Genomic DNA, 24644 nt, shown 5'->3' with positions numbered 1-24644 from the left:
TACCACAGTAGTACTGGGAAGCAGGGCAGGTAGCTCCTACTGCTGGGAGTGGCTCTGTAGCTAGTTAGCCTAAAGAAAGACACCTGTGGTGCCTGGGTGGGACCTAGGTCCATGACCCCAGGACTTGAGCCCAGGAGACAGTCTGTCCCTGCAAGCTGCTAGGGAAGGAGCTTCTCTATGATGACTGTGACTGGGAGACTGCCAGAGCAATTATAGCTGCTCCACCACCAAGGAGGAGTTCAGTGCTATGCCTATGTGGAGAGACCACTGGAGACTTTGCAACAGGTAGAGTACTAAAAAGGAACAGTGAGTTGCCTGTGAGCTGAATTTTCTTATTCAGCCAGCATGCTTGATTTTAATTATAGCTGGAGGAATTATCTTTTCTGTTAGGATTTGCACTGGTGGACCAGGTTTGGGAGTGATCAGGCAAGGAGGTCCCAGTAGTGCCCAGGGCATGACCAAGCTTGAGCCCATCAAGGATGGGGCCCCAAGTGACAGTATGCCGCAAGAAGGGGAGAGCCAGGGATGGGCGCCCAGCATAATGAGAAGTGGAGAAGAAACCAAGACTAGGCCAGAGGCCCAGCACCCAAGTGAGGTGGAGCCAGGGTCAGGAACCAATGGCCCCAAGATGGGCAGAAACTAGGGCCAGAGGCCTGCAGCCCAAGGAAGGCAGAGGCAAGGACCCCTGGGCCATAGCCCTAGGTGGGGCAGAGACCGATCAGAAGCTTATATGCCTGGCCTGATGGTGAAGAGTTGGGAGCTGAATGCTCACTGAACTGATTGATTGTTGTTACCTGCGAGGCATGGGCATGGCTAGAGGGGAGGTCGGAGGCCATGGATAACCAATAGGATATGACATAAACCAAGATGTTGTGTGGACAAGTAGAGCAGTTCCCCCCAATTCCTTTTTCTCTTAAAGTATTATCAAAGGCATGGTAGATGAGTAAACATCTTTACCAATGACTTGGAGGAGGGAGTAGAAGGCATAATGATTACGTTTGTGGACAATACCAAGCTTTGGGGAAATGCGGGCTCATCTGAGGACAGGGTAAGGATCCAGAATGACTTTGACAGACTGGTCCTATGGTCTCAACACAATCAGATGAGGTTCAATAGAGACAAGTGCTGGGTCCTTCATCTGGGTAGAAAGAACCTTCATCATGACTATAGAATGAGCAGTGGTCCACTGGCTGGCACTGCATCTGAAAGCCACCTGGGGGTGACAGTCAACTAGAGGATGAATATGAGCCATCAGTGTGATGAAGTCGCCAGCAGGGCAAATAGAACTCTGGTGTGCATCAGCTGATGCATGCCTAATAGATCCAGAGAGGTGCTTCTCCCCCTCTGTTTGGCATTGGTGAGACCACAGCTGAAGCACTGTGTCCAGTTTTGGGCTCCGCACTTCAAGAAGGATGTGGATAAGCTTGAAAGGGTACAGAGAAGGACCACCCATAGGATCAGGTACTTGGAGGATAGGCCCTATGAGGAGAGGCTCTGGGAACTAGGTTTGTTCAGCCTTAGAGAAGACTGAGAAGTGATGTGATAGTCACCTATAAGTATGTCGGGGCAAACACCAAGATCTAGGGGAGCAACTCTTCAGAAAGGCACCACTTGGGAGGACAAGGTCCAATGGGCAAAAGATAGTCAAGGAAAAATTTAAGCTGGACATAAGGAAAGACTTCTTTTCCATAAGGATATCTAGAATCTGGAACATGCTCCCAGTGGAAGTGGTGCAGTCGCCAACCCTGGAGGTGTTCAAGAAGAGGCTGGACAAGCACCTTATTGAGCTCGTTTCAGCCCTACTACCTCCTGCCCATGGCAGGGGACTGGACTTCATGATCTTACAGGTCCATTCTGATCCTTTATGATTCTATGATTAAAAAGGGAGAGACCCAAGACCCAGAGGCAGAGAGGTCACCAAGGAGAAATCCTACCACCCCTGGCACCCAGCTCCATTACAGGGAGACACAAGGGGCCTCGGAGAGGGGGCAAGGGCAGGCTGAACACTTGTACTGCTTCTTCACTGGAATCATTTCCAATAGAGGAAATATTACATTGCTAGAAATAAATGCTTGTATGAGGCCATTAGCTAGCATAAAGGTCCAAGAACTTGTCAATTAAATGCTGCAACATTGAATAGTCTAAACCATCACAAAATCACTCTCAATTTTTTCCGTTTGTTGGGAAAGTTTGGAGAGTTTTGTCATATATACAAGCAACATAAATTATGCCATATATATATATAGGTAGGTTTTGGTGATACAATATATATATATATATATATTATTATGTAGGTTTTGGTGATACACACACCCACAATACATTCATACTAAACTGATCATTATTTTGCATATATATATCCTAGGATATATATATGCAAAATAATGATCATATTAGGATTAATGTATTGTGTGTGTGTGTGTATTGTATCACCAAAACCTACCTAATGCGAGGCTCAATAATGTCATACTTATATAAACAAAATCCCTGTTGGAACCAACTGTTTTTATGTCTGAGTGATAAATGAAGGATCAAACTTGCAATTTTCATTTGTCTTTTAATGCTGCAGTGTGAAAAAATGTTGTGTGGTTAAAACTTACTTTATTACATCCTAAAGTTAATAAAAAGACATTAAGAGAAAGGTATTGCAAAAATTACAGAAGCCCCGTGTTATTGGTAACATTATTAGTTTGCTGGTAAATAAGTAAACCAGTGAAATATTAAGAGATGGAAGATAAAAAGGAATTCAGGAACACATCTTAACATGTTATGAAGAAATGGCTTATGGAATTAAGTCCATGCATGCTGAGGTGAATGAAAATATGTCTGTCTGTATTCAGAGCATAATGAACCCATACTTTTTAATGTCTAAAATTATAACAATAAAGCCAGCAGATGTTATGGAATTATGTTTATACTGCACTTGAGAAGAACAGATGAAATTCTGCTCAAAGTTACAATGAGTAAATGAAGTTAGTATATAGTTATTCCAGATTTGCATCTGCATAACTGAAGGCTGAATTTGGCCCAATGTATTTGAAGTGTGAAAGCAATAAACACAGGGCTAGATTCAATACAACATCCATCTGGGTTTAGCACAAAGCTGCAGAACCCCTCCAGCATTCTAGTGTTTGAGACATATGCAGCCACATCAATTAGGAAGCTTGATATATTTTTTAGCTCAGTTTATAAAAACACAGCATGGTGCCCTTAATATGAGGCCCAAGTGAAGTCGGCTCTTGAGGACTTATCGGACTTTGGCAGAAGAGGAGAGTTAAAATTCCATCATCTTTGAAAGGAGGATTATGAATTAATTTCCATATTACATCAGATTTGTCATGAGAGGGAATGTTGTGTGGAAGTTTCCTATTAAATTATTAGCAATCTTTCACTGATGGCAAGGTGTCTGGATGTGAGAACAGTATATTTTATAGCGTTTCTTTAAAACTAGGCATGTCTGACCACCAGCTAGATGAGTTATTCTGAATGAAACAACAGACAAACTTTCCCAGTGATGAAAATAAATTCAGATAATATTGTGATATTTGATATAGCTTTGCACTGGAAATGGTCCCAATGACTTCAGTTGAGCTTCATGCAGTACAATCTATGAGTAAGGTGGTTCTAATCCTGCCACTTGTTTGCTAAAAACATTAAAATGTCTAAACTGTCTGGAATTATATAGTGCTATAACTACTTTCATAACTGCTTCCATTTTTATCACACCTGCATATGGCTAAGTACTATGTATATAGGACTTGGGAAAGTACCTGTTTGTTTTGTGGACCTGGTTCACTTCTCTAGAAGGTTCCAACAGAAAACATTATATATATTTTGTATTTCTTTCCAAACCTAGGGACAATCCCAATTTCTGGCATGTAGGTAAGGAAACAGGCATAGAGACCTGGACTAGGGCTAGGTACAGATGTTCAGGAAGACTAGAGGGAGATTAAATCATGCTAAAAATGGCCACCTGATCTAACTTAGTTCACCCAGGTACAAACCTTACACTTAGATTGACCTAAATAGGGGCACCTACAGACGTTTAGGCAGCCTATCGGGGAGGCGGTCTAACTCATGGCTCTTTACACAAAGTGCCATGAGTTAGAGCACCACTGAAGGGAACCACTGCAGGGTAGTAATCAATGACTAATTGGCAGCTGGTATCAGGGGGTTGGTCCTGGGGCTGGTTTTGTTCAATGTCTTCACCAATGACCTGGAAGATGGCATAGGGTGTACCCTCAGCAAGTTTGCAGATGACACCAAGCTGGGAGAGTAGTAGATACACTGGACTGTACGGCTAAGATTCAGAGTGACCTGGACAAATTAGAGGTTTGGGCCAAAAGAATATCTTGCAGTTTAACAAGGACAAGTGCAAAGTCCTGCACTTAGGATGGAACAATCCCATGCACTGGTAAGGGCTGCGGGCTGACTGGCTAGGCAGCAGCCCTGCTGCAGAGGACCTGGGGATTATGGTGGACAATAAGCTGAATAGGAGCTAGCAATGTGCCCTTGTTGCCAAGAGGGCTAACAACATACTGAGCTGCATTGGTAGAAGTGTTGCCAGCAGGTCAAGGGGAGTAATGATTCCCCTCTATTTAACCCTGTGAGGCCACATCTAGAGTACAATGTCCAGTTTTGGGGCCCCCACTACAGAAAGTATCTGGACAAATTGGAGAGAGTCCAGCAGACGGCAATGGAAGGCTGGGGCACATGATTTATGATGAGAGGCAGAGGGAAATGGACTTATTTAATTTAGAAAGGAGAAGACTGAGGTAGGGATTTAATAGCAGCCTTCAACTCCCTGATGGGTGGTTCCAAAGAGGATGTAGCTAGACTGTTCTCAGTGGTGGCAGATGATAAAACAAGGAGCAAGTGTCTCAAGTTGCAGCAAAGGAAGTTGAGTTTAGTATTATGAAAAATTTTCTTACTAGGAGGGTAGTAAAACACTGGAACGGGTTACCAACAGAGGTTGTGGTATCTCCATCCCTTGAGGTTTTTAAGACCTAGCTAAACAAAGTCCTGGCTGGGATGATGTAGTTGGGGATGTTCCTGCTTTGAGCAGGGGTTTGGACTAGATGACCTCCTGAGGTCCCTTCCAACCCTAATTTTTTATGATTCTATGAACCCAACAGATGTTCCCCTGTTGGGTTCTGGGGCCTCAAGCATACCTGCACTGGTCCTAGCCAGCAGGCGGGGGCATTCCAGCAGCCTTGCAGGAGGCTGCCAAACCACTCCTCTCCCCAGCTCAGCACCCCCTCCTGTAATACACACAAAACATATATTATGTTAAAAAACAAGCAAGAGCTCTATCAGGAGAGACAAGGTAATTTGCCACGTTTATCGAGAGTACAACAACATTAAAAACAACACACATATACACACACTCATTCTCATTCACTCTGCAGATGTTATAGTTACCAAAGTCAGTTGCTCAATATTTGCTCTAGGTGGCCAGCCTAGGCATATTGAGATCCCATTGGAAGCAGGGTGTACAGATGCGCCTGTGCTTCCATGAAGCTTTCAGAGTGAGTTCACCCCTTTATGCTGTTAAGTCTCTTCTTTTATAGGGATTGCAAGTCTTTGTCTAAGACTGGGGTACTTTTCCATTCTGGCATGAGGTCAAACCTATGCATCATTGCCCCAGGTGCTGGTATTACTCAACATTCCTCTGCTACATGGTGTAAGCCGTGTCCATCACACAGGGAGTCCTTTAGCCTTGGAATATTGTGCAGGCCTCGTTTTGATCTTGTCTCTGCTGCTTATCTCTTCTTCACTTGGCACCAACTGGTTCTTCAGTCATCTTCAGCATGATCCGCCATTTGGTAACTTGCTTAATGACACATATTTATAGCTTGCTCTGCTTTTACCACTTATTTTACATTCATTCATCCATGCATCTGAATGTTATAAAAGAATGCAAAAGAAATACTTACATGAAAATATAATAGAGTATAGAAAAATAATAGTAACTTAATTTGTCAACTTGATATACTATAAAATGACTATTCTATTTATCCTAAGCAATACAAAATGGAGTCTAAGCCTTGCGTTGCATAACAATAAAGCCTAAATAAAACTAATTAATAATAAAACAAATACACCTAATTGAAAGATTAATACGCTAGTGTCCATTCAACATTACTTCCTCCACTCCTCCTCTGTCTCCTCTCTGTGACAAGCCCAGGGGTGGGCACATGTGAAAAATTAACCCTCACAGGGCACCTGACCAGAATTTCCTAAGACGCTCTGCTCTAGAGTGCCTTCAGCTAATAGCTGATTTATTGAGGGTTAATTACTTGCAGTGACCAGCCATTTAAAAAGTGCTCTGCAGCCATGCATGTGTGTTATGTCATGGCTGTAGAGTGCTTTCAGGGGCCTGATCACATGAAAAATGTAACTTGTGTCAGGCCCTAAGGCCATGTGTACACAACACAGGAGTTAATGTAGACCGCCGCAGAATTTAAATACGCCTTTTTTTTGGTGCAGTGCAGTTTCTTTGCACAACACAGCATTCATGTTTGCACAAACAGTGCTTTTGAGCGAGTTAAGCCCCTGTGTCATTTCCTGCAGATGTCAGTAGATGGAGTCAAATACCAATTTACCCCCTAGAATATCTCTCCTAATACATTACAGCAGGAGATGCACATGAGCCAACTGGGCTCCCCAGTCCCCGGACTCTCATTGGACTCAACTGAACTGGTCACAGTCACCCCAAAATCCTTGTCACACACCTGCCTATGCTCGTTCGGTCTGGTCTCTCTCTCCATCAGTACACAATCGCAAGGAGCCCCGTCCCAGTCCCAAAAGACAAACCACGTGGTTGAATCCTTCCCTCCTGTTCCTTTTCCCTTTCCATCCCACCATGGAATTTTTCATTAATATAGTGACTTAATAACTACCTATCGTAAGAGTATCGGGTGGGTGTTTGTTGCCACCTGGTTGATAGGTGATTGCTTCCTGTATATATGTTGGTGGTCTTCTGACTTTTTTATCCCTTCGGGTTTTTGGGGTTTTTTTGGACTACATTTCCCAGCATTCTCGACCTCTGATCTTCTTTACAGTTTCCAATGGGAAAACTACCAGTTCCCAGGCCAGGTGCACCGTCTGTTTCTGTAGTACACATATGGCTTTTTGTAGGTGTGTTCTGAATTGTGAATATTTTTTATAAATGTGTCGCTGCCGTGCACTGCAGCGAGGGGTTCAAGGCCTTAAGGGGCCCGTCAGGTGGGTACTTGTGAAGCTTGGAGTGGAATTAGGCACAGACGCTTATCGGTTGAAAAGCAAGATTGTTTACTTACGCCATCAAGGTGGTGAATGACGGAGGTCAGATACTTGGTTAGTTACAGCTTAGAGTTCGTTAGGTCAGTCTGCATAAGTGTTCGGGCAGAAATGGTTGGGCCGGCAGTCATTGATTTACTTCTGAGATTGGTCGAAGACGGGGAACTTAGACAAGTGATCAAATTGTCTAATTACTCTGACACGTATGTTCAGAGGTCTCCAAGGTGTGTACGGATGTCTCCGACTTTGCGGAAGTGTAAGCGGGTTTTGTTTGTATAATAGCCAATTGCTTTTTGCCACGTCATAAATTTAATTAGAATCGCCAATTATATAGCGGTTTTCACTAGGGTGTTATTTCAGGGCTACTCCCTGTATTACTCTGACCAATTATAATGATTTATGTAAAGCACAGAAGGTTAAAGTTTCATTTCTGTTAGTGGCGCAGCTATAAATCTCTTGTTAGCTTGCACAGCAAAAAGTCTGTTACTATCATCTTGTTAACCCTTAGTTAACCTAGTGCAAAATAAAACTGCTTTGAATAGTATCTCTTGCTTGTGGCATGGGCACTGCTTAATTGGGTTGTAACAAAATGTTTTTGGAATTTTTTTTCAAAACGTGGCTTGCTGTTCAGCTTGTTTCTCCCCCCACAACCAGCCTAGCCCGCAAAAAGGAACGGGCTCATTCAGATGTGGGTGATGGTGCATAATGCGCCCCTCCCACAAAATACTGTAGACAGACACAGATTTTTTAAAGTGTAAAAAACAGAAATAATGTATTTTGGAACAAAGCACTCCCTAGCAGTTGTTCTCAGCAATGTGCTGTGCAAGACAGTCTCGCACAAGGGCCACCCGACCAGCCTCTCCTTGAGGATATCTCTTCAGTCCCCGTGCTGCTACCCCACATCTCTGTTGTCTTTCAACCACCTGTCATGCTTCTTGTTCCCACGAGTCCTAGAAAACCTCTCCTTGGCTCTCTCAAATATTGTGCAGCACGCAGGCTGCCACAATAAAGGGCGTTAGATTTTATTCGTCCATGTTAAGCCAGCACATAAGCGCCCTCCATCATCCTTTCAGTCATCCAAAAGCACATTCCACCCCCATCCTGCAACTGCTGAGGCAGTAGTTAAAAACCAGCTTCTGCAGGTCCATGATGTTCTTTCCATAAGGCTTCATGAGCCCGGACTTTAGTGAGTAGGCAGCATCCACTAGTATGACAGGGGAAACGGCGACACCACAGATCACTTCTCCATGCTGGCTGCGTAGTGTCCTTTCTCCATGATGTCAGTCAGAAGGGAGTTTCAGAACACCCACGCATCATGTGCACTGCCAGCCCACCTTGTAAATATGTTCATGAACCAGCCCCGGTGGTCCACCACAGCTTGCAGGATCACAGAGGCATATCCTTTCCTGTTAGTGTAAAGCCTCCCACTCCCTTCAGGGCATAGCACTGGGATATGAGTGCTGTCTAAAGCCCCCACACACTTTGGGAACCTCTTCTCATTAAAGCCATCCATCACTTGCTGTGGATTCACCAGGCGGATAACTTTGTTAGAAACTATGTCCATAAGCAGCTGGCATACTTCACAAGTTGCCTGCCCCATCGTGCAGGCAGCCATGCCAAACTGGTTGGCAATGTAGCAGAGGCTGGTTGGGCTGGCTAGCTTCACAATGGCCATTGCAACCCTCTTGTCTGGTGGGATGGCCTGACGCATGTTTGTGTCCTGCCTCATGATGTGTGGGCCCAGCATCAAGATGATATGGTAGAACATATCATTTCATTCTGAACATCTCCAGCCACTGCTGGTCGTTTCAAGCGGTCAGGACAATTCACTCCCACCAGTCCGAGCTGCTCTCGCGGGCCCACACCATGCAGATTCTGCTGGTTCTCCTGAGGTTTATCAACAGATCCCAGTCAGATTCCACTTCTTCGCTGCTTTGCTCCCTTCTGTATGGCATGTATCTTCTAGTCTGTACTTTTAAAGAAGGAATCACATGACTTGCCACTGAAAACTGTAGTCTTGTATTCCTGGTGAAGACTTCCTGCAGCATTCTACCATAAAACTGCATTTCCAGCAATGCATCCTCCTCCTTCTCCTCTATGTCCTCCATCATCATGTCACATACTTCATCCTTGTTCTCCATTTTGCCCGTCTCCCAGTGGCGGCCTCTCACTCATCTGCACCAAGCAGTGTGGCAGGGACTGTGTGTGTGCATGGTATAGTTGCTTTTTCAACACTTCACCCCAGCACCCCAAGGCATTGTGCCTTTGCAGGAACTTTGCAGCTGCTGTAATCAAGTTGCAAACAAAAAAAATATTTTGCCTACTCCTCTCCTACCTATTCAAAACTTTTGTCAGTTTCTGGGAAAACATAAGGCTGCGCTGTGATTCTGTAATAACATTATTTTGCACAAACAGGCAGTTATCGATGATTTTTGCAACATTCCCGGGCACTGAGCAGCCATCCCAAAGTACAATGGCCTTACCAAAGGCCATCACCGGGTCTTTGGCCATGTGTAGACGAAACGATTAGTTGTTAACTACTTCATTACCTTTGGGTAATGACGTCCTTGGAATTTCCAGACTCTCCTGTAAGCACAGTCTGAGTATAAAGGCGCCCTCCCCCCCGCCCCCAATTTGCCAGCCCCTTTCACAAATCGCTTTTGCTTGTGCTGTTGACCACCAACTCCTTCACCTGCTATGTCTCAGAAAGCCAAGGCCAGCAGTATGATGCAGCCCATGGCCCATGAGGCTGATAGCTCCAATGCCCATGGACCCAACTGGGGCCAGGAAGAACTGGATGACTTAATCGACATTTGGTCAGAGCAAAGGATCATAGGCTGGAGAGTAGTAGGAATCAGCCTGTTTATGTTGAGATGACAAAAGGCATGCAGGTACGAGGGCACAATCATGATTGGACCCAGGTCCAGTGCAAAATCAAGTCCCTCAGATCAGCATTTTACAGAGCAAAAGATGCCAACTCTCATTCAAGGGCAGGTTGCACATTTACCCCCTTCTATGACAAGCTGTCTGTCATTCTCTGCAGGGATGTGGGAGATATCCCGGCTTTGCAGACTTTCAGCACCGGGGTTGGGCCAACCAAATCTAAGTTAATTGTACATCCAAGGTAGTCTAACTTAAATCAGGTCCAGTGACACTGATCTAGATAAACTTATGTACAGTTCCCAGTGCAGTCCTGGGGCTGTGAAAGCCCAGCTGCTAGCCCCAACCCTGGGGCTGTGCTTTTCCTATCTCCACCCCCTGCTGGCAATGGGTTGTTTTTAGTTCCCTGGTCCTTCATCCCTCCCCCAGATGGACAACCTCCTGCCTGTGGACCAGCCAGCTCTGCCCCCCGCCTTGAGCTCACCAAACCTGTCCTGGAAGCTGCTTCTGGTACCAGTAGCAGATCAGAGTAAGTTGGGGTGGAGGGACGGGTTTTCCTGGGGGGATTGTTCTTCTGGAGATGAAGGGTGTTGGTGGACTAAAAATAGCCCATGGTCTGGAGGGGAGAGCCCCCCATCACTCCAAATCCCCCTGCAGACCCTACTAGCCCCCACAATCCTCCTGATTTCCACACAGACCCCACTGCCCCCTCCCCACCCAATCTCCCTCTATTGGCCATGCTTTCTCCCATGACCCCCCCACTAGATCACGTGGCCATTTTAAACTCTATTTACCCTCCCCCTAACCTCCCCAAATGTCTGTATGTATCCTAAATGAAGTGCAGATGGCTAACCTTAGGGATACATCATCTACAAGAGAGCATGATATACAGTTTAAGGAGCATGTCTATAAACCTCTAGCTGACTAAGACTCAAACGGCAATCATCATCAGTGAAAGTCCCTGCACTCTTACTCACAGAATGAACCAAGTCCACTCCACAGTTAAACTCTGTGAATAACCACTTTTCCAGTTTGCTTTCAGTACTGACAAATTAAAAATCAATCATTTTGAGCTGACTCAAAACAGGTCGTTTAAATTTCTCAGAAAACTAAAAATGGGGGGAAAATAATTCTGTTGTCAATGGTTTTTAATATTCTAAAAGTGAAGTACCATTTGACAGTAAATATTGCTTTGAATTGAAAAATGTAAATGTTTCATTTGGAAAATTTAAATTAACACGTTTTGGTTTGGAGGGATGATTTTTTTTCTTTTTTTACCATGAAAAACTGGCAAATTCAGCATAACGTCTCAAACTGTTTTAGTTGACCTGAATCTGAGTTTTTCCTTGGAAAAATGTTTCAGTCAAAAACTGTTTGCTATTCCTTCTACTACCACAGCAGCATATTACCATGCCTTCTCCTGGCATGGGCAAGAACAATATTACCTCAGAATACTTTCTTTTGTTAAAACTTGGGCCTCTAACTATACATATATTGAAACGCAGAACATATGAAAATATCGTTACTTTTTTAATTGTTTTTTTACTATTTTTGTTATTTTGCATGAAGTATTTACTCTTGCTGACAAAATAGAAAGATGCAACCACACAAAAGAATAAAAAGTCAAATGTTCTTTCTTCAAAATTCAGACTAAACACCTTAAAAACATGTTGTCTTCCATTTGGTAAAGTGCTTAGTCAATAATTACGGCCACTTTGTTCTTTGCAGCTTGCACCCCCCTGGCCTCGGCTCTCCTTCTTGACCCAGGGTCACTTGGAGATTCCTTCCCTGCTCCAGGCTCTGCGCGCCCTCCAAAATAACAAATAAAAGAAAAGAGAAGAAAGGAATAGTTGGGGTACAGGCCTCAGCCCACCCCACTCATGGATCTGGTGTCTGTGGTCCTTGGGATCCCTCAACGCCATCCTCCTTAGCCCGGCTGCCCTGCCGAGCTGGGTGGGTACTTCTTTTAATGGATTAGGGGTCCCCCCTGTGGGTCCCTGCCCAGCCCCCTGCTGAGCTGCCAACACTGCCAATGTACAGCCCAGGGAGCAGCTTCACCTTCTGGTTCCAGCGTTACTGCCCCCACTTCTGTTTCCCCACCGCCAGCTTTTAAATCAGCCGGGCAGTGGTTTTTGATGGTGTCATCTGCCGACGTCATTCCCAGCCGGCAATAAAAGTGTGGCTCCACTTCTCCTAGAAATGGTAAGTGTGCCCTCTTTTTAATTTCTTTCTTTGGGTGGGTCAGCCCTGCCTCGGGTCCCACTGTGAGAGGGTGCTCTGGGGCCTCCACTTGTGTCCCCCTGGGACACAGCTGGAATGACTATTTGCACTCTCTTTTCTTAGGGAAAGTACTTTCATCTTTAGAAAAGAGAACCTGAATGGATTAAGGCCTAACTATTCACAACTGTTCAATCAGTTTAGGGTGCTTCATTCTTGGGTGACATGGGTGACCTAATTTTGAGAAGTGGAGATCACACACATGAATGAATGTTACACTTATTCAAAAGGTGAAAAAGTGTGCCAAAAACTGATCTACTTAAATCAGTGGGTGTATCTACATGTTTGCTTAACTGCATAGTAGACTAATTTGCTGCAGTGTAAAGTGTCGCTATCTACATATGAGATGCTATTAGACCACAGCAAACTGATTGTCACCACCCTAAGATACGGGACAATCCTATCTTATGGCAGTGAAAATAACTGCGCCTAAATGCATGTGTAAACACTGACCTGGAGGTACATTGTACCTGGTTAGGCCAGGCAGCAGGGGGCCCAGACCCTGGCCTGCCACCTAGCTACATGGCTCCTCTCACTGGGGCACTCTTGTGCCCCAACCAGCCCCTCCACCACCCAATGCTGCTTCCCAGAGCCCTGTGGTGACCCCCAGAGTTCCCTGCCAGCCCAGGGTGGCTCCACCATGGCTCAAACTGCTGCAGTCCTGGGCACAGCATCTTCATGTGAGCCCTGGATTGCAGCAATTTGTGCATCTACATATACCATTAAGGTGTCATGATGAACTCTGGCAGAGAGTCTGCACCAGAGTTTATCACATCATCTTAATGGCACGTGTAGATGCACCCAGTAAGGACTTTTGAATATATAGGCCTAAGTACTTAACTAAATTCACAAGGTAAAGTTGTATAGGGCAGAGCACAGTCTGTAAAGCAATACCTAAGATAGCTCCTCACATGAGGTAGCTCACATACTGGAATTTTAATATGGCACTCCACCTAAATGACTATACTCTTCTTCAAAGAATTGCTAATGAGCTGAAGTGAAGTGTCATGCTAACAGAGCTAAACTGATTCTAGTACCCAATTTTTCCAACCCAGCTTTTCCAGAGCTAGTTCTCTATATGGCACTACATTGTGCTGTGTAGGCATACACTCTAAGTGTGAGGCTCAGGTGCTACTCTTATATTTGACTGTATTGAGCTCATTTTCCCATTGTTCGATTTGAGTTGAAAGATGGATTCACACTCTGCCTTGTATTTGATCCATTCATTGGTCTTAATTTATTTGAGCATTTGATTGGGCATATAGGTCAAACTTGCCAAAAGGAAGAAGGGCTGAGAAGAGTTAGCTGTGGTTTATTAATCTGAGACTGGTCTTGATTTTCTGTAACTTCCATAGTTATTTCTACCAGTGCACAATGAGAGCACGGTGGATTTTATTAATCCAATAGGCTGGTTCTCTTGCCCTGAACTGTTTATGTATCTGTGCAAAGTGAGTTGTATGTGGGTGTCAAATGCTAACTTTCCTATGCAATAATGTTTTACATCCACTTTGCATTGTTTTAAATGCCTGTGTAAAATCCAGCACAGCAGGTCATCATGCTTCATCTCCCCTTGGCTGAAGATTGGCAGAATTTAGCCCAGTATTTATTCTGCCAGAAAATAATGGATTACAGACTGCATATATGCAAATACCTCAGAAAGTCAAATGTCATAACACAAACATAAATGAAAGAGGAAGAGCAACGGCATTTTGCAACAATATTGACTTTTAGGTTGAAACAGAACAGGCCCATAAGATGACCTTCTGTTTCCCATACCCTTTAGAACAGCAGTAGAACTAGCTTGTCTTACCAACTTGCTCTAAAAATAAAGTGCCCACTCACACAAACTTCCCCTTCATCATATCTGTATACATTTGTGGAGGTCCACATATCCAGGAGGAAGTGATTTTGTTACTGTGCTGGGACTTTTACTGTATTCATTACAGCCTACAGTACTAGAAAAGCATATAGTAGTTTGAGATAGCATTTCTTTTTCCACAGAGTTGCTATAGATAGGATATTATTAGTAGTAACCTGGTCATTAAAGAGATACCAAATCATCTCATAGTATTCTGAGGTGTGAAAGTTTGAAAGTCCCATCACGTTGCCGGTGTTACGGCATGAAATCTGTCTTTGAGAAACATAAATAAGTAAAGTTATCATCTTTGTGAATTAATCTGTATTGCTTTTATTTTCTTGCCTTGATATTTTTCTGACAATTTTAGATTTAGTTTGCATTAATTTCTTGACATATCTAAAATATAATACACCGTATAACAGCTAATACCATATAATCACAGGATATCATCTAGAAACCAATTACAGTGCTGGCTGGTGGCAAAACACCATCGTCTGTTGTGACAGGAAATTAAATACTGCTGTTCAACCAGCCCTTTCTGTTCATATATTCTAGTCTAGAAAAAGTTGGCCTATTTTGAGAAAACCAATGTTAAAATTAGTAAGACTGCTGAGATAATTTATGCTCTTTCCTCATTGTTTCATCAATTTCCCTCAGAAAGTCACCAAGAATGGAAACTTATTCAGAAGTTTTTGAATCAGAGCTTTTTATACTCTTAATTCTTTTCCCATTTTTCATTCTTGTCCTGGTACAAATTGCTAATGGAAGGAAAATAGGTATTTGATATAAGAATTTTGTATCAAGTCATAGAGTGAATAAAAGGGTAAAATCAGAGGCCAAACACTGGAGAAGGATAGAAGCAGAATATAATGCCAAATCTTTAAAAACAAAAAAGCAAAGAAAAAAGGAAGAAAACATAAGTAGTCAAGGAATGACTCAAAACTAAAGGGGTGGAGAAGAAAAAAAGTAACATTCTAATACTAGAACAGAGACTGTTACAATTCAAAATATGTTTAAGAAATCCTAAAGAAATGCCTCATTACTGTAGTTCAGAAAGAGTGCTGCTATATCTGTGACTTATCTGGAAGAAAAGATCTTTCTGAGCAGTGAGACGAAGAGGTTTTGTGGGGAAATTGATATTATAATGAATTGATATTATGATGAATTGAGGGGTTGAAATTGATATTATATTGAGTCAATTAAGCATCCACATCTGAGAAGCAACTGTTCGATGGCAAAGGGTCCCATGATTCCCACAGAAGTGAGACACCAGATTTCCATATGGTGGGGCCTGAGATTCTGTACTTTAGAACAGAGCTGGCAAAATCACTGTGAACTCCCAGGATGGGTCTGGCTTCTTACAGGCTGGATCTGGACCTGGCAAGGTGACCAATGATAGGGAAAGCAATGCTGTGTTGTTCAAGAGGATGCTGTAGTCCCAAATTTTGCAATAGGCCTCATTTCTCCATTCACCCTGCCCTCTTAATTCCCAGGCCTTCCAGATGTTCCACAGTCCAAAGGAAATTGTTCCATGGGCCAGATGAGGCCGGCAGGCCATATGTTTGATGCCCCTGCTTTCAAGTCAATTAATCTGTATTTTAGATCCATCTATCATCTGAGCTATAGTTTTAAATCTCTCTTATTTCCCCATAGATGTTTAACCTTGGAGTCCAGCCAGATTCATGCAACAAACACCAACCAGTACATCCATCCAAACAAAATAGACACAAAGTATAGGTACCCAATATATAATATAACTAAACAAAACTGAATCTCGCATTCACAATAATCATGTAGGCCCAGATCATATAAGAAGACCCCTGCGTACCCCCCCACACCCTGCCAGTTCGGACAGCTGTATTTAACTGCCTTTTTGCTAAGGCAAAAATGGAGAGCTGGGGTTTCACATCTTGCGCTCCATCAGTGTAAGTGGGCGAGAAGAAGCTGGAAAGCAGTGTGGAATTAATGTAACTTTTCTCCATGCCTCAGTCACACATGCCACATTGTCACAATTGAATATAAAATTTTAAAGAAAACAAAGGCTTTTTAAAATGTCCTTATTTTCTTTCTACAAAAAGATTTTATTTCTGGGTGCATTTGCAACCTCCATGTGGTAAAATGGCAGGATAATGTTTTTTAGCTGCTGACATCCAACAGAGAGAACTGCTATTGCATTGTTAATAATGACACTCTGTCCTAGATACTTAAGATGTCACTGAAAAAAAGTGTTTTGTCTCATTTTTCACACAGCAGTAAAAAAGAAGTTCTTGAAAAACTGGCAGTCCTGAAGCAGTTAAAATCTAAGGGGACCCATAAGAGTTTCACAGTGGGAACTTCCCCAGCAAACATTTACAAAGATCAGGTAACACTTCAGAATCCTCCCAAAGAAAAGCAAGCAGAAACATGCAGTGTTTTATTACTCCATCATATGATTATGCATATCAAATTTTACATTTGGTTTATGATATCACATTTCCCCAATGTTTGCTTGATATGTTTAGTCTGATCATCATGTCTTCCCTTCCATTAAGTTCCAAATACTGCAAACTGCTTTAATTCATAGAGGAGGTTCTTTGTCCACGTATATTCAGTCTCATGTAATTTTATTATTTCTTGCTTAGAGAATATTTCTATATTGATTCTTGCATCTTACACCTTCCCTTTCTGTAAGTGACACAGGTGAAAGGTCAATGTTGACAGCAATTATGAATGAGAGAGTTTTTAACAGGTCAATTCCACTATCTTTCAGAAACATTTAAAGTGGGGATTACCCAAGAAAAGTCATGCTTAACTACAAAGATACATGCCGCAAAAGGTGGTAGAAAAGTGCACTTTTTTCCTGAAGATTTACTTAGTCATCTCATGCCATTAGTTCTTTCCCAAAATGATTTGTTGGGGGGTCATTGAGCAGTTCCAGCAAGCCACACCTATGGTGATTAGAATTGTTTCCTTTACTGTTCAACTATAGGACAAGCAAGACAATGGTTTGCTCTTTTCTGTTATCCCCGGTGATTAATATTGCTTCTTTATCTAAAATATGCTAAAATAAGTTCAGTGTTAATTGGTGATGACAACATTTAAATAAATATTTCCCAGGCTGAATGTATAATCTTTTTTTATTTGCACACTTCTGTCCAAGTCCATTTTTGTGGTTCATAAGGGATTGGAAAAGTGTAATAACTGTCTCTGCAGCATCTTCAGTCACTAATTCCCCTAGAGCAGAGTGCGTGTGAAGCTAAAATGAGAGGAGGGGAGATAAAGGTACTGCAACAGGCTTTGTTTTGGGATTCAAAGGACTAGCAGCAGTGAGAAAAAAGAAGGAGCAGGATCTCTCACTTTTATCTCATTCCAGCTGAGTCCTAGTTTCCTCAGAATTTTGTTTCTCATTTTTATCTTCAAATTATAGGCTGTGATCCAACTGAGTCTACTTCACAGCCAGTTATATGAGTCTTGTCCACTGGGTTAAAAAATGATACATTTCCCTGCCCAACAAAAGGATCCAACAAATGCTTTTTTACTACAGGACCAATGGATTCATAGGGACTGTGAAAGTATCTAGATCAGTGGTTCTCAGTCAGAAGCTGCTGTTCCCTGGGGTTCTATGAGATCCTTTAAGGGTGCCATGTGGTGCTGCACAATATTAGCACTTGAGCTAATAAAGATCTTCAAAAGGAGTCTTGATACCCATACTATTTAAGTTGGTCTAATAAAAGATATCAGATTCACCCAAAGAACTTTGTCTGCCTTGATACCCATCTTGCTCAGGTCACCTGGCCCAGCAGTCTTTCCTGCCCAAGTGCAGGAGGGATGGACCCAATGATCTACAAGGTCCCTTCCAGCCCCTAACAACTATGAAACTATGAAGCGCTGATAGGTGTGCAAACACGTAAGTCACAAGATAAACTCAGAGTTTTTATATACGAATCCATAGTGTTAAAAATAGCGTGACCCGCTGTAGTCTTCCTGAGTTCTTTGCAATGTAAGAATTGTTCTATTATTTTCTGTAGTCCAAAAATGAGTGAAAGATAAGGACTGGCGTTTTCTAAGGGAGGCCTTGAGTCTAAAAACCTTGAGAACCACTGATCTAGATAAATAATTAGACACACAATGAAAAGCCCAGATACTGGCTGGGTTTGCTAGAGTGGCAAGCAGTTGGCAATAATGATTAGGACTAAGACCCAGAGAAAGACTGGATGAGGGTGCTTTCGGGTGGTGGAAGGGACCAGGAAGACTGCCAGAAATACAAGATTCTTAGTGAGAAAGCAAGGAAGGCTGAAGAAGTAGCAGGAGGCTGGCCCCACACAAAAAGAAGCATTTCAGATCGAGCTATATGGAGTTCACTATATGTATCCATAATTCTAACTTTCAAGAATAACAGTTGTACCAATATAAATTAGCACGTGTAGTTAGATCTTGGTTCATGGCTTCTGTGGCTATAATGCAGAATGCTGTAGTCCACTTGCTTTCATCTTTGTAATGTAGTTGTTTTTTAATACTGACAGGAATAATGCTTTATGCACATGAACGGCATGCGTCCCTGGCAGCTGGGGGGGCACGGTGGCAGCGAGAATGCAGCAGCGGGAAGCAGGGGAGCTCCCACAGATGCCACCAGCGCTGGCAGGGGAGGGGGTGGCGAGGGCTGACCAAGGGTGGGTGGCCAGGGGGGATTGCAGTGCCTTTTTGCAGGGGTATACTGCCATGCTCAGGGGGTGTACATGCACGCCCTACATGTCACCCCTGATTATGCCTTTCAGCAGTTAAAGTTTTAATATACTAGGTGCATCTAGACATGCATTTCACTGCAGAGTTGACAAATTAACTCTGAAGTGAAGCATCATCATCTACATGTCAGCCAGTATTACAGTATAGTAAATTAATTAGCTCTGCCACAGGACAGTACTGTCCAGGACAAGTAGTATCCTACGGCAGAGTCATTAAGTGTGTTGATGTGCACATGTAGACCAGGGGTGGGCAAAATGGCAGATCCTGCTGGTGGCTGGACTCCATTTCGCAGCAGCTCCTGCCACATCACTGCAGCTGGTTTTCATGGAGACCCCAGGAGCGGCTGGGCCATGACAGCACAGAGCCAGAGTTTCCATGGAGATGGCCTGAGCAGCCCTGGCAGGGTGCGCAGATGGGCAGGGAGCTGCTTCGGGGCCAGGATCTTGTGGCAGTGACAGCATGGGCCAGAACCAGGGCAGAGCTGTGATCCACTGCCCGTATGCACCAAGCAGGGGCATCATGGCTCTGCCCCGGCTCCAGACCACACTGTCACTGCCACAAGATCCTGGCCCCAGCCCCACATTTTCTAAAAACTGTAAACCTGGAGACAATAAATAAAACTTCTGATACTACCTTTGATCTTGTGTATTTGTTTTCTGCAGGTCCCCCTACAACAGCTCCCTAGCCCTGCTTTGCCCCTTGCCCCCCACCCAAAGTCCCAGCCCCCCAGCCCTGCTCATGTCCCTTGCCTCCCACCCAAAGCCCCACACCCCAGTCCTGCCAGAGGGGGCCCCCAGCTGCCAGGGCTATGGGGCCAGGGACCCAAGTCCACAGCTCCCTGCCTGCCCCCCAACAGAAGGCAGTGGCTGCTGCAGCAGGAGCCAGCTCCCCCACTGCTGCTGTCTGCTGCAGGTTCGGGCAGTGGGTGGGGCCGGCTCCCAGCGGCAGTGTGTACTCCCGGGGGGCAGGGAGGACCTGCGCCCCCCAGATCTGTGTGAGGGGCAGGGGCAGGGCAGGTGTGCACTGCAGGCTTATGCTCCCTGCCATGCTGCCCTCCCATGGGCCCTCTGGAGCACAGTGTGTGTTACCCAGTGTGGCAGCACAGACGGGCCTCACACAGGGAAGCTGCCTGCTGCTGCAAGCTCTGCACTGTCCTGGTCACACTTCCCCTGTGTGCAGGGGGACTGCACGGGCAACAGTGCAGGGTTGTGCCCCTTGCTGCTGCCCCCACCTGCAGGGGAAGTGTGGCCAGGGCAACGGGGAGCTCAGAGTGGTAGGCAGCTTTCATGCGCCTCCCCACTGTGTCCTGCTGCCCCGGGTTCCACCCACTGCTCTGAAGAAGTGGTGGGGAGGGCAACACAGTGGGGAGCATCACCAGCACCTGCTGCCTCCCCAGAGCCAGGGCCTGGGCCTGAGCCTGAGGTGGGGAGGCAGCTGGGGCTAGGGCTGGGAGGCCGCAGGTGTTTGCAGCCTCTTGGCTGCAGCCGATGCCGGCTCTGGGTAGCTGCTGCCAGCCATGTGTCCTGGGCTGCTTGCAGCAGGGCTTGCATCCTCCCAGCCACCTGCTGGGAGCAGCCCAGGCTCCGTGGCTATCAGCAGCTACCCAGAACCTGAGCAGGCTGCAGCCGGGAGGCTGCAAACAGCTGCTGCTTCCCTGCCCCCGGCTGTCTCCTGGACCCAGGTTCTGGGAAGGCAGTAGGTGTCAGCACTGCGCTCATCGGGGCTGGGGCTGGGGCTGGGGCTGGGGCCGGGGCCGGAGCTGTTTGCAGCCTCCCGGCTGCAGCCGGCCCAGGCTCTGGGATAGCTGCTGTCAGTCACGGTGCCCAGGCTGCTTGCAGCTCGGCTTGCAGCCTCCCAGCCACTTGCTGGGAGCAGCCCGGGCTCCGTGGCTGGCAGCAGCAGCCTAGAGCCCAGGCTGGTGGTGGCACGCTGAGCAAAATGGTCTCGCATGCCATGCTAGGCATACGTGCCAGGGGTTGCCGGCCCCTGGTGTAGATGGTGACTGGGGCTGGCTGGGGCACAAGGTTGCTACATGTAGCGGCTGCCTGCTGGCTATTCCCACACTGTAGCACCCTTGTGCCCCAGCCAGACCCTCCACCACCTGACATTGGCACCCGGAGCCTGGGGCTGACCCCCGGGTACCCTGCCAACCTGGGGCTGCTCTGCCCTGGCTCAAACTGCTGCAGTCCTGGGCACATGTATAACCGCTGCACCTGGAAGCCATTAACTCTGGCACAAACTGCGCCAGAGTTGATTTCTGCGTGCTAACTGCACATGTAGATGTACACGCTGTGTTTCAAAAAAGGATTTAAATGAATCTTAGTGTGATCCAGTGTGCTCCATTTAAATTCATGGCCTTGGGCTATGCACTTACCATAGTATATTTTTTATACAAACTTGATGTAAACAACCAATGGTCCTGAAATGTCCAGCTAGTCAGTGTTGTGGTAATAGCAGCCCTGAAGCTGATTAGCATCCCACATTTTCAAGGCTTCTATTAGAAGACACCTCCCATCCAAAAGTGACCTTGAAGCCTTGAGAATCATAGAACTGGAGGGACCTTAAGGATCATCTGATCCCTGCACAAATGCAGAGATCCACTCCTAAATATTCTATGTCCAGCGCTCATCCAGCCTTCTCTTGAAAACCTCCCGTTAAAGAGAGTCCACAGCTTCCCTGTGCAGTTTGTTCCAATGTCTCACTGTTCTAGCAGTAAGGAAGTTTTCCCTAATACCCAATCTAAATCTACTTTGCTGCAATTTAAACTTGTTGCTTTGTGTCCAACCCTCTGTGACAGCTTTTCTCCCTTTCCTTTATGGCAGTTTTTCAAATATTTAAAGCCTGCTATCATGTACCTTATAACGGTCTTTCCTTCAAACTGAACACGCTTAGTTTCCTCAACCCAGAGGCATAACAGGGTATGTGCCCTTGGTAGTGGGGCCACATGGTGCAGGGCTGTTAACAGTGGTGGCGCAGCTGAAGCAGCTGCTATTCTTGCTCCTTTCCCTCCACCCTGGGCTGCTGTCCCAGTCACCTCCCTTTTAGTTACACCACTGTCTCAACTTTTCTCTGTACAACTTGCCTTCCAACCCTTTTAGCACTGTTGTTGCCTGCTTCCAGGCCCTCTGACTTTTCCACATCCTTCTTAAAATGTGGAGCTCAGAACTGCACACACTACTCTATATAAGGCCTAACCAGTGCCAAGTAGAATAGCACTGTCAGCCTCTGTGTCTTGCATCTAATACTCCCATTAATGCAATGCAACATCTTGTTTTTTTGTGACTGCATCACATAGCTGGCTCATGTTGAGTCTGTGATCCACCAAAACCCCAAGATCCTTTTCAGCCATGCTACCACCCAGTTATCCCCCATTCTGTATTTAAACTTCTAATTATTCTTCCCTGCCCTGTGCACTGGATCTGGCATGCAGGGAGGGTCCGTGGACCCAATCTAGCCCATGGGGCAGGCCCCGTGCCCTTCGTCAGGCCTGCTGGGCTAGATGATTTTGAGACCCCTGAGTTAAAGGGAGGATGTGACTTCCAAAGTAGGTAGCTCCTGTGCAGTGCACAGTGAATGGGAGAACAATCAAGTTACAAACTAGACCACAAAGTTGAGACATGCTGATGCGTCATGGTTTGTGCATTCAGCTGCTATGCCTGTAAAGAGGTTGGTCACCTACGATGAAGTGAACTTGAGTTCATGAAAGCTCATGTTCTCTCTCTCTCCATATTACTTACTTAGTCTATAAAGATGCACATCTACTCTGCCTTTACACTACAAAATGCAGGCAGCAGCTTGGGACCTCATGCTATTTGCTTGCACAGTCAACGTGTGAGGAACATACAACATATGGGCTGTACACCTTGGGCTAACCACACAGGGATTCGGGCATGGTGCTGTGGACCTGTGTCTACTCCCATGCTGCGATGTAGGGAGACTGCACCACTGCAGGACAGTGCTGAAGAAGTGTGGGAGTGGGGCTCAGATGCAAGGCCCAGCTGGGACATGTGATGTGTTCAGGCTGGGTCAAGGGACCTGTTGAGCACCTCAGGGGCTAACAACAGATGCCTGGTTTAAGTGTCTTGTCTGGCAGCAAACACCCCAGCCCTGACAGAGGGCCAAGACTGTCCTCCCAAATGAAACACTCTTCAGATGAGCGCCGTGCCTTCTAACAATCGTGGCTAATTGAGAACTAATTGCCATTGAAGCCCGGTGTGTAAATGATGGCCCTGCCTGTTTCCATGTCATATCTCCAGCTAATCAGCCCCACACTAAACCCTACAGGGCACATGGGGCTTGGGGGGGTGGGGTACAGCAATGCCCCCCCCCCCCTTGATTCCTGCTCTACCCAAACTTTAAAACCAGCTGCCTGGGAGGGGCAGTGACACTATTCAGGCAGTATTGAGTCAACTGAGTTTATGGCTCTTTATCATCTCCCTCTCACTTTCATATGACATCAGATACCAACTTCCAAGTCTTTGAGCAACCGTCTAGTATTACTGTTCAATGGACCAATTCCATCTGCCCCATCTGGGCATTTGTAGGGATGGCAGCCTTCAATCATCTCCCTCCTTCCTGCTTATTATAATAGCTGGTTGTAGCACATCTCATTCCTACTCATCTTTCTCTGCTCCACAGGTGCTAAGGTCCCTCTCTCCCTTGCAACGCTCTCTCCATGCCACTCTCCCAACCACCCTTTCTCTTGCTGGTTAGCCTTCTGTCAGCCCTTCCTGGCACCCACCTCTCGTGTCCCAGCCCTGCCGACTCTTTTCCAGCTCCAGCTAGAAAACCATAACTGAGGTATAGCTGCAACTGGGGTTTGAATTACAATTTGACTCTTTGTGGGGGGGTTCTGCAAAAAAAAAAAAAAAAAAAAATTTGGTTCATTGATTAACGAGTCCACCTAAGTAAAGGAGCGATCTGGAGGCTCCCCCCAGATTATGACTTTCAAATCTTTCGGGGGGCTCTCATCTCTTATGTGGGGCTCAGCTCCCCCGAGCTGCCAGGTAATTTGCACCCCAGGCGAGACTGACAGCAAAGTATTGTAGGCCAAGGGGCCGAAGAAGGCCAGGTCACGTTTTATGACGCTCAATAAGAGACAGATGTTGAACACCGTGGACAAGGCACTGGCATTTGACTATTTCTTGCCTACTTTTACATATTATTTTGGAGGGGGGGGGGTTCTGTTTTTTAAACTTCATCCGAAGAGCACACAAAGACTTCCCCGCTTGACAAGCGGTTTTTAAACCCGAAAGCTTGCTAAAACATTTTTTCCAACTATTTATTTATTGGTCTAATAAAAGATATCCGATTCACCCAAAGAACCTTGTCTATCAAATCAAGTAGCACACCCCAGGCCAAGGGCTCGGTGTGGTTTGGCTTTGATCCTCAGGTAAATAACAGTGCGCTGCAGCCCCTAGCCTGTCATCAACTTCCCTTTCACTGCCAGCAGCTCAGGGTCAGGGTCGATCCCGAGCCTCCCTGCCCCTCCGTCCTCCCTCAGGATGGGCTTCGGCCGCCTCCGCGCATGCGCAAAGGCCTCTTTTGCCCTCGGTAAAAATACCCACTGTGGCAACGAGCTGGGATCATGTGACCGGCGCAGACAGGCAGTCGCTTCAAGCCTGGA

At 45.5% G+C, this 24644-nt stretch overlaps 1 long non-coding RNA gene across 1 annotated transcript in view; it reads left to right on the top strand.

The window, feature by feature from the left end:
* The window catches only part of LOC109284986 (uncharacterized), a 38076-nt gene extending 20678 nt beyond the window's left edge, over positions 1-17398 (top strand). Inside the window, exons 3-4 of the long non-coding RNA XR_002092646.2 lie at positions 11890-12363; positions 16547-17398. This is a non-coding gene — a long non-coding RNA (uncharacterized LOC109284986). The remainder of the gene's footprint in view (positions 1-11889; positions 12364-16546) is intronic.
* Positions 17399-24644: the final 7246 nt, after the last annotated feature.

This window comes from Alligator mississippiensis, chromosome 2, assembly GCF_030867095.1.
Source record: "Alligator mississippiensis isolate rAllMis1 chromosome 2, rAllMis1, whole genome shotgun sequence".
Classification (NCBI taxonomy): Eukaryota; Metazoa; Chordata; order Crocodylia; family Alligatoridae; genus Alligator; species Alligator mississippiensis.
Note: the sequence above shows the minus strand (reverse complement) of the source record. Positions and strands in the feature narration are given on the sequence as shown.